The sequence below is a fragment of the Rousettus aegyptiacus genome, unplaced genomic scaffold (genome assembly GCF_014176215.1).
Source record: "Rousettus aegyptiacus isolate mRouAeg1 unplaced genomic scaffold, mRouAeg1.p scaffold_m13_p_12, whole genome shotgun sequence".
NCBI classification, from domain to species: Eukaryota; Metazoa; Chordata; class Mammalia; order Chiroptera; family Pteropodidae; genus Rousettus; species Rousettus aegyptiacus.
Genome location: NW_023416287.1, coordinates 57,069,033 through 57,077,470, shown reverse-complemented (window position 1 = coordinate 57,077,470; position 8,438 = coordinate 57,069,033). Strand labels below are relative to the sequence as shown.

Sequence of the window (8,438 nt, the reverse complement as noted above, 5' to 3'; positions counted from 1 at the left end):
TCTTTATCCAGGGCACATTGGGAAATCACTGTATTACACCAGATTGGTTTTATTAGGGTGTAACATAATTTTTAAAGCTGTAACATACAACTGTATATATAGTTAGCACATAGAAATTAAAAGTATAATTATTAAGCCTTCTAGAATTCATTCTTGTGGGACTTTATCTTATAACTTTGCCATTAGGAAGCACAAATATATTAGCTCTGAGATAAATCTATTTTGACACTTAAAAAGTCGTTAAACAGTTAATTGTGAAGAAATTAGATGATTTTATCATGTTTAATTTCCATTCTTTATAAAGAAATACACGGTAAGCTTTAAGTTTTTGTTATCTTGTAAGAGACTTTCTAAAAGAATTTATTATTATATATGAAAATTTTTTATGACCTAACTGTAATTATCTTCATATCAAACCTAAACTACGTTTAAAGGGCAATTTTTAGAAAGTCTTTTAAAGATTGGATTTTTTTAATCAGAGAAGGAAGGTGAGTGTAATGAAATGGGCAAATTTTCTTAGAAAGAAAAGGTCGCAAGAACCTATTCCTATAAGACAAGGGACTCCATTTCACAACTAAATCCATTTTGCATTTCTGACTAGCAAAGTACTGAGCTAAATCCCCACAAGATCTGATTACAACAGGTTCTTGGACAAATGCTTATCTCTAATTAATAGTATTTTTATTCACACTTAACTTTGTGGTTACATGACATAGCTCTTCAAATTGTATCATACCCTGGTAAAACTGAACTGATTTAATAAAATGATTTCCCCAATGAATTGGGGATAGTCCCAAAGTTAGAATCCGGAGTTAGCTAATGTTATTTGGGAAATGGTTTTTATGGTCAATCCAGGAACATGTCATCAGATTTCTTACACAAATTTGTTCCTGGGAGAGGGAAGCTGATCCCCTTCAGTGATTAACCTTTGGCTCTAAAAGTTCTTGCAATTCTGTGTCTGTTCATGGAGAAAAGGAAGGGTGAGGTGTCAGAGTTTCTACGGTCTACGGTCGTTCTGATCACCTCTGCGCCTTGAGTCCCAAAACAGACATAGCTCAGTAAATGTTTTATACTGGTTTGTTTTCCCTTCTTAAGTTTCTGTTTCATTTAAACAGGTCATTTTATGTCATCTGGAACCACAGATGAAAATTTTCTACTTGTTCGCATAGTTGCTGGCAGACATTGTGGGTCCCCTGTCCACGGAACTCTACGGGCACCCAGTGGCAATCCCATGGCCGCCCCAGCTCACCTGGTGTTTGCAGCTGCAGCAACACCTGCAGTACTGAGTCGGGGAGAGCATTTTGCATCAGAAACCGTGGCTGGAGAGGATATCACTAAAAAAAAATTCCGTCCTCTATGTCATCTTTTGTTGGTTCCCTCAGCTGATAAGAGCCCAAGGAAAAGAATGCTAAGGCCCTGGGTTCTTTCCCACCATGGATTTGTGAGTTTGTACTTTTAAGTCGTCACTGCTTCCCCTATCAGTCAGCTTAGGGGAAAAGCACTCCCCCGTTATGACCCTACTTTTACCCCATCCCCCACAACCGCAAAGTCCTGGATATTAAAATAAAGTGAGATTCAAAGTCATTTTTTAAAAAGTCTGTGGCCAAGCCATGCAGAGGTGTTTGTTTGTTCCCAAGTGGGTGGTAAGCTGAAGTCTTAGGTTTATTTTCATTTTCAAGATCTGGTTTGGGGGCTTAATGTGGGAAATTAAGTGATCATGAACGAAAATAATTGTGCAATCACATATGTTTGATTTATTTTAAAAGAATGATGAAGAGAAAAATCCCAGCAATACCTTATAGTTGTACTGCTGCATTCCTTAATATGTTTGTCACGACGTCTTTTCTAGTTTTGAATCTCTCGTTGCACATAATAGGTGTTATACAAATGTTTTCTAGACTCTCAAATGTAAAGTACACTAACAACTTGTTCTGTTCAGAAATCTGTTTTAGAGCAGCCTTTGCATGAGTCTAATAATGGGTTCATTTCATTGTTAGAGCTTTCCTATTATTAGAGACCCCTTTTAAAATGTGAAACAATACTTGCCACCCGGTAAATTTTTCCTCTTTGTAGAGTGAATTAACAAAGGAAACCTTCCAAAGAAGACTAAACCCACCCTCTGTCAAATTCCACAGTGTGGTGTCAGGGCATTCATCATCTTAGGAGGGATCGCTTGAAATTTAGTAAAGGCCTCCTTGAGTCGAACGACATATTCCTTTGACAGCGGGTGGGATGGATGGGAGTATTCCTATACAATTTGTTTAGCTTGGATGGTGCCAGGAATCCTAAAGACTTTGCTTTCCAGGGTAGATAAATAGCTTTGCTTTGCAGACTGAGGGTCAGGAGGAGAAAGTCACCCAAGGCCTAGAAGAAAAGCAGGACATTTATGGAGGTCAGAATCACTCCTCTCCTCTTTGTCTTTTTATCTTACTCTAGAACCATAAATCTCTTCTGCATTTTATATTGTCTCATTCTCTCTACCAACGTATGGTAGAGATTTTGGCCAAAGTACTCATTAAACCTGATGAAGCCCCAAGGGGAAAACACAGTCTTGTGTCTCCCTCTGGTGGACGATTATAGTAATCCACATATGACTCTGCCAAACCTAAGGGATGGATTTCAGAAATAAATATGCAAGGACTATATAGTATACACCGTAAAAATATTTTAAGATAGCATTCTGTGCATCATCATATACTCACCTCTATAATATCCTGTTTTATTTCAGAGAATTTACTTTCACATGAAAGTCTAAATTAACAGTTCCTTATAACTGAACAGCCTAAAGAGAATCTTCCTGACACACCCTCATCAGTAGATGAAAGAAGTAGACTATTTTGTCCATCGCTATTTCCATTCAACAAAGAAGAACTTGGTTTAACTTGGGCTTTAGCATTTATTCTGGAAGCTGTCCTCAGAGCACCTTCCAGGGAGCACTCACTCCAGTGCCTTCGTCTGGGGCCCTATTCCCTAGGCGGCTCCAAGCTTTTTGAAGACTTTTCTTGGGCTCAGACACCCAGTCAGCGGCCGTCTGAATCACTCTTTTCAAAAGTGGGCACTGAGGAACGACCTCTGCCTTCTTCAGGTCTGACTATTGCTCCCGCTCTTTTGTTATCATACTAATTTTCTCTTCCTCAGGTTCAGACCCCACCTGGTATGGTCTGGATGCCAGTGTGGGAGCAGCACACTGTATTTCCCTCCCAGTGAGCCTCATTCCCACTGTTGGATTGACAGTGTAGTGTTGATTTGTCGCTACATATTTTGCTCTTTTGACGTTCGTAAGGTTAACTGCATTTCCATTACCTTAAATGTTCTTTCCCTTAAACACACTATCTCTCTAGTCTACTTATAAATAGTAATGATCTCACCTGTAGTACAGTTAGGTTTAAATGAATGTCATTTCCTGATGTTTAGCTACCGAACTAGAATCTGATACCATCTTTTAATTTAATTTAATTTTTAAATTTACGTTTTGTGAAATTGACTTTTTTAAGAGAGAGGGTGTGTAGCTCTAAAAGTTTTAACACATAGAAATTTGTGTAATAAATATTACCATCAGGATAAAAATCACTTCTAACAGCCCAAATACTCCTTGATGCTATTTCTTTGTTGTCATATCCTCTCCTCTCCCTGCTCCCCAGCAACCACCATTCTCAGTCCCTGCAGTTTTGCCTCTTCCACAATATCATATGAATGGAGACATACAGTATGTAATCTTTTGAGACTGGCTTCTTTCACTGAGCATAATGTCTTTGATATTCATTCATGTTTTTGTAAGTATGTTACAGACTGAATGGTTTGTCACCCTAAAATTCATATGTCGAAGCCCTAACCAGCACTGTGATTGTATTTGGAGGAGAGTATTTTGGGAACTCATTAGGTTTAGATGAAGTCATAAGGGTGAAGCCCTCATGATGGGATTAGTGCCCTTATAAGAAGAGAAAGAGATACCAGAGCTCCCTCTCTCTGCCTTGTAAGGTAATCGATCCTTCACTAAGAACTGAATCTGCCAGCACCTTGAACTTGGATTTACCAGCCTCCAGAACTGTGAAAATAAATGTTTATTATTTAAGTCATCTGATATATGGTATTTTGTTACAGTAGCCTAAGTTGACTAACACAGTATCAATAGTTGGTTCCTTTCTCTTGCTAAGAAGTGTTCCATTGGATGGATGCACAATTTTTTATATCCATTTACCCATTCTAGTACATTTGAGTTGTTTCCAGGTTTGGTGATTATGAATAGAGCTGCTATGAACATTTATGTACAGGTTTTGGGGTGAACATAATTTTTATTTCTCTAGGATAAATAAGTAGGACTGTCATTGATGGGTCATAGGATAAGCATATGTTTAATTTGATAAGAAACTACCTGTTTCCCAGTGTCTGTACCATTTTAAATTCCCACTAATAACATGAGAATTACAGTTGTTCCATTCAGTAATTACTATTGTTATGATTTTTATCTTATTATCTTAATAGGTGTGTAGTGATATCTTATTGTGCCTTTAATTGCATTGGCCTAATGGCTAATGATGTTGAGCATCTTTTCATGAATTTATTTGCCATTCTATATTTTCTTGGGTAAAGTATCTGTTAAAATATTTGGCCCATTTTTTAAATAGTTCCCCCCTCCTATTGTTAAGTTTCGAGAACTCTTTATATATTCTAGATATGTGATTTGCAAATTATTTTCTCCCAGTCTATAGCTTGGGCTTTCATTCTCTTAACAGTGTTTTTCAGAAAGGAGGTTTGCCCCCTCTCCTTTAAAAAAAATTGTGAAGATATATATCCATCTTAACTATTTTAAGTGCACAATTTATTATAACAATGGTGTGAAATGTTATCACATTACCATTGCCTATATCCAAAACTTTTTCATCACACCAAACAGAAACTCTGTACCCATTAAACTTTAACTCCCTATTTCCTTCTTCTCCCATTGACTTTTATTCTACTTTCTGTCTGTATACATTTGCCCCTTCTAGGTGCCTCATATAAGCAGAGACTTTAAGTACATACAATATTTGTGACTGGCTTGTTTCACTAAGCATGACGTTTCCAAGATTCATTCATGTTATAATATATATCAGAATTTCATTTCTTTTTAAGGCTGAATAATATTCCATTGTTTGTATGTATCTCATTTTGTTTATCCATTCGTTTGGTCTCTTGGGCTGTTTCCACCTTTTGGCTATTGTGAATAATGCTGCAGTGAACATAGGTATATAAGTATTTGAGTGTCTGCTTTCAGTCCTTTTGACATGTACTTAGGAGTGGAATTGCTGGGTCATATGGTCATTCTATGTTTAGCTTTTCAAGGAACCTCAGAGTAAAGGTTCTTAATTTTGATTAAGTTTAATTTGTGATAAGTTCAATTATTTAATTTTTAAAAATAAATTGTGTGTTCAGTGTCACGTTTAAGAACTCTTTGAGTAACCTGAAGTCTCAAAGATTTTCTCCTTTGTTTTATTCTGTTTTATGGTTTTCCATTTTACATTTAGACCTATGATCTATTTAGATTTAATTTTTATATAAAGCGTAAGGTTTAGTTTGGGGTTAATTTTCTGTATATGAATATGAATATATAAGTATTCTACCACCATTATTAAAAAGCATATTCCTTCTCTTTTGAATCAATTCATATATTTTTCAAAGTAATCAACCATATTTGTATGCATCAGTTTTATTTCATCAATTTATAGCTGTATTCTTTCTCTGATAGCATACTGCCTCAATTACCATGTTTATTAGTAATTTAAAAATCAGTAGTGTGAGTTCTCCAATTTTTTTTTTCTGAAATTATTTTGGCTATCCTAATTCTTTTGCCTCTCCATATGAATTATGGAAGCAGCTCATATTTATCTATAAAAAATTCTGCCAACACTTTTATTGGAATTGTATTAAATCTATAGATCAATTTGAGGAGAATTGACATTTTAAGTGTATTGAGTCTGCTAATTTGTGAACATAGAATGTGTCTTCATTTCTTTAGATATTATTTTTTTAAACATTTGTGTAGTCTTCAGTACATAGAGCCTGTACATTCTTTTAAATTTGCACCTGAGGATTTAATTTTTTGGAAAATATTCTAAGTGATATTGTTTTTGAATTTTAGTTTTCAATTGTTCATTCCTAGTATTTAGAAATAAGATTTTTTTTCCTTGTGTGTATTGACCTCATATTCTGCAAACTGGTTAATGTACACCATGAGAAGCAGGTGAGTTAAGACATCTTGCCAAAACTTTAGTCACAAAGACTACTTGTTGGCAAAGAGCACTAGTTTCTAGAGATTGTGGGATGGACCCATGGGTGAGGGTGGAGGAGAGGAAGTGTCTGGGAACTGGGTAGTGGGAAGGACCCACAAGGCCCTTTGAAGAACTCACGCATGTGCCCCGTAAGAGAATTTGCTTCAGGAAAAGTACACACTAACCAGAGATGCACTGAGTGAGCCATTACTGCATCCAGTTAAGTAAGGGGATGGTTGCCCCTTTCTTTCATCATCTTCCTAGTGCTAATACATCGAAAGTGCTAGAGCTTTTAAATCAGATAGAAGATTGCATTTTTTGTATTGGCTTGTTCTAAGCTTTGAAAAGCAAAAGTAAATAGAAAGTTATCACCAGTGAAGCAAGAGTCAATGTAGCATTGGTGAAAAGATAAAGCCATTTCACACTATGTACAAACTGGCAACACTGACTTAGAGTCACTCATGCTTCAGCCTCAGCTTAGATGTCATTTCTCAGGAAGGTTCGTCCTCTAGATTGGATTAGTTGTCCCTCTGATAAGCTCCTGTGTTTGTGCATTTAGCCTTATTTTATCACATATCACAAAGTATTTAACTCCTGGTTTATTCTCTACATCATTAAACTGCAAGTACATTGAGGGCAGGGAATGTGTTTTATTTACCAGTGTGTACACAGTGCCAGCATGCTGCCTGCCGCCTATTAGGCATTTTAGTATATGCATTAGCTGAATATGCAGAGAAACTGCATCCTTGCTATAAACTGTCCCATCATCTTAAAAATTCTACAAAATTTTTCCAAAACAAAAAACTCTAATTAAAAAAAAATACAAGGAAATAGTTTTTAAATGATATATATATATATATATATATATATATATATCTGACTAAAGATGAAATGAATTGCCTAGGGAAATAATGAGTTCCCTGTCACTGAGGAGTATTCATGTCTAAACTGGATGACTGCTTGATTTGGGGATTTGCAGTGCTTCAGATTAATAATAGGACTAGGTCATCTTTAAAGTTCTTTCTAACCCTGAACTTCTAATTAGTGTTTATTATGCTTTTAAATAGGTTATTATCTATTAACTATTGAATTGAGTGCAACATTCAATTCTTGAGTGGATGCTGATATCCTCTAAGCCTCATCTTATATATTACCGAAAATAGAATCTAAGAAGCTAGGAACAGTCATTCAAGAAAATGTTTTAAAGTAATTGGCTTACTTATGATAATTCAGATAATGTATTTTTTCAGTTTCAATACAATTAGTTATTATTTATCATTGCAATGGAGAGGTGAGTCTGCATTAATGTGATAAGTGTCCCGATGATTCTTATATCAGGTAACTTGGGGATCCATGTCCTAAGAACTACTAGGCCCACTTTCACTATCTCAGCTTCTGCTGGGGAGGGGAAACCCGAGGCGCTGCTGGTCTTGAAGGGCCGATGGGGAGCTGAGGGGAAGAGAGGGGGGAGCAGCAGAGCAGCGTTTCCACCTCAGCTGCAGGTTAGAACTGTCTGAGGAGAGGTTTTACAAATCCTCAGAATCCTTAGGAGTAGGACCCAGGCCTTAGTCACTTCTGAAGCTCTCTAAGTGACCCCAGTGTTGAGCCAGGCATGAGAACCACTGCAGCAGAGGGAGGTGACTAAGCCAGGCAGGAACTGACAGTGTTCAGGAAAGGTTTGTTGAATAGGATGAGGAAGTAGATGATTTATTTACTTTATAGGTAACTTCTTTATGCATCTGCTGTTGTCTCTTTAACAATGGCTTTCTATAGATGTATTTTGAAAATAATTTATGTCTATGGCCATGCTACTCTGAACAAGCCTGATTCTGCCTGATCTCAGAAGCAAAGCAGGGTCGGGCCTGGTTAGTACTTGGATGGGAGACCACCTAGGAAGACCAGGTGCTGTAGCCTTAAAAAATAAGGGGTTGTAAGCTGACAAGATCCTTGCAATCTGTGAGGTCAACCAAGGGTTGCCTTGCCTAAAAAAAAAGAAAGAAAATAATTTAAACTTTTAAGGTCAATCTTTTTTTTCTTTTTTTTTAGTGATTGAGGAAATACTTATACTTATTCTCCTCCTTCATTATTAACAGACACAGATAAGAAAATGCAATGTTACCTAATGGAATTAAATAAGGAGAAGACTTTGGGAAAGCACGGAGAGAGAGCTTGCTGGCAGTGAGTGTCCTC

The 8,438-nt window shown here is 36.6% G+C and overlaps 1 pseudogene; it reads left to right on the top strand.

Annotated features, from left to right (window-relative positions):
* The first annotated feature begins 8,043 nt into the window (after positions 1 to 8,043).
* LOC118610283 lies at positions 8,044 to 8,162 on the top strand (annotated as a pseudogene).
* Positions 8,163 to 8,438: the final 276 nt, after the last annotated feature.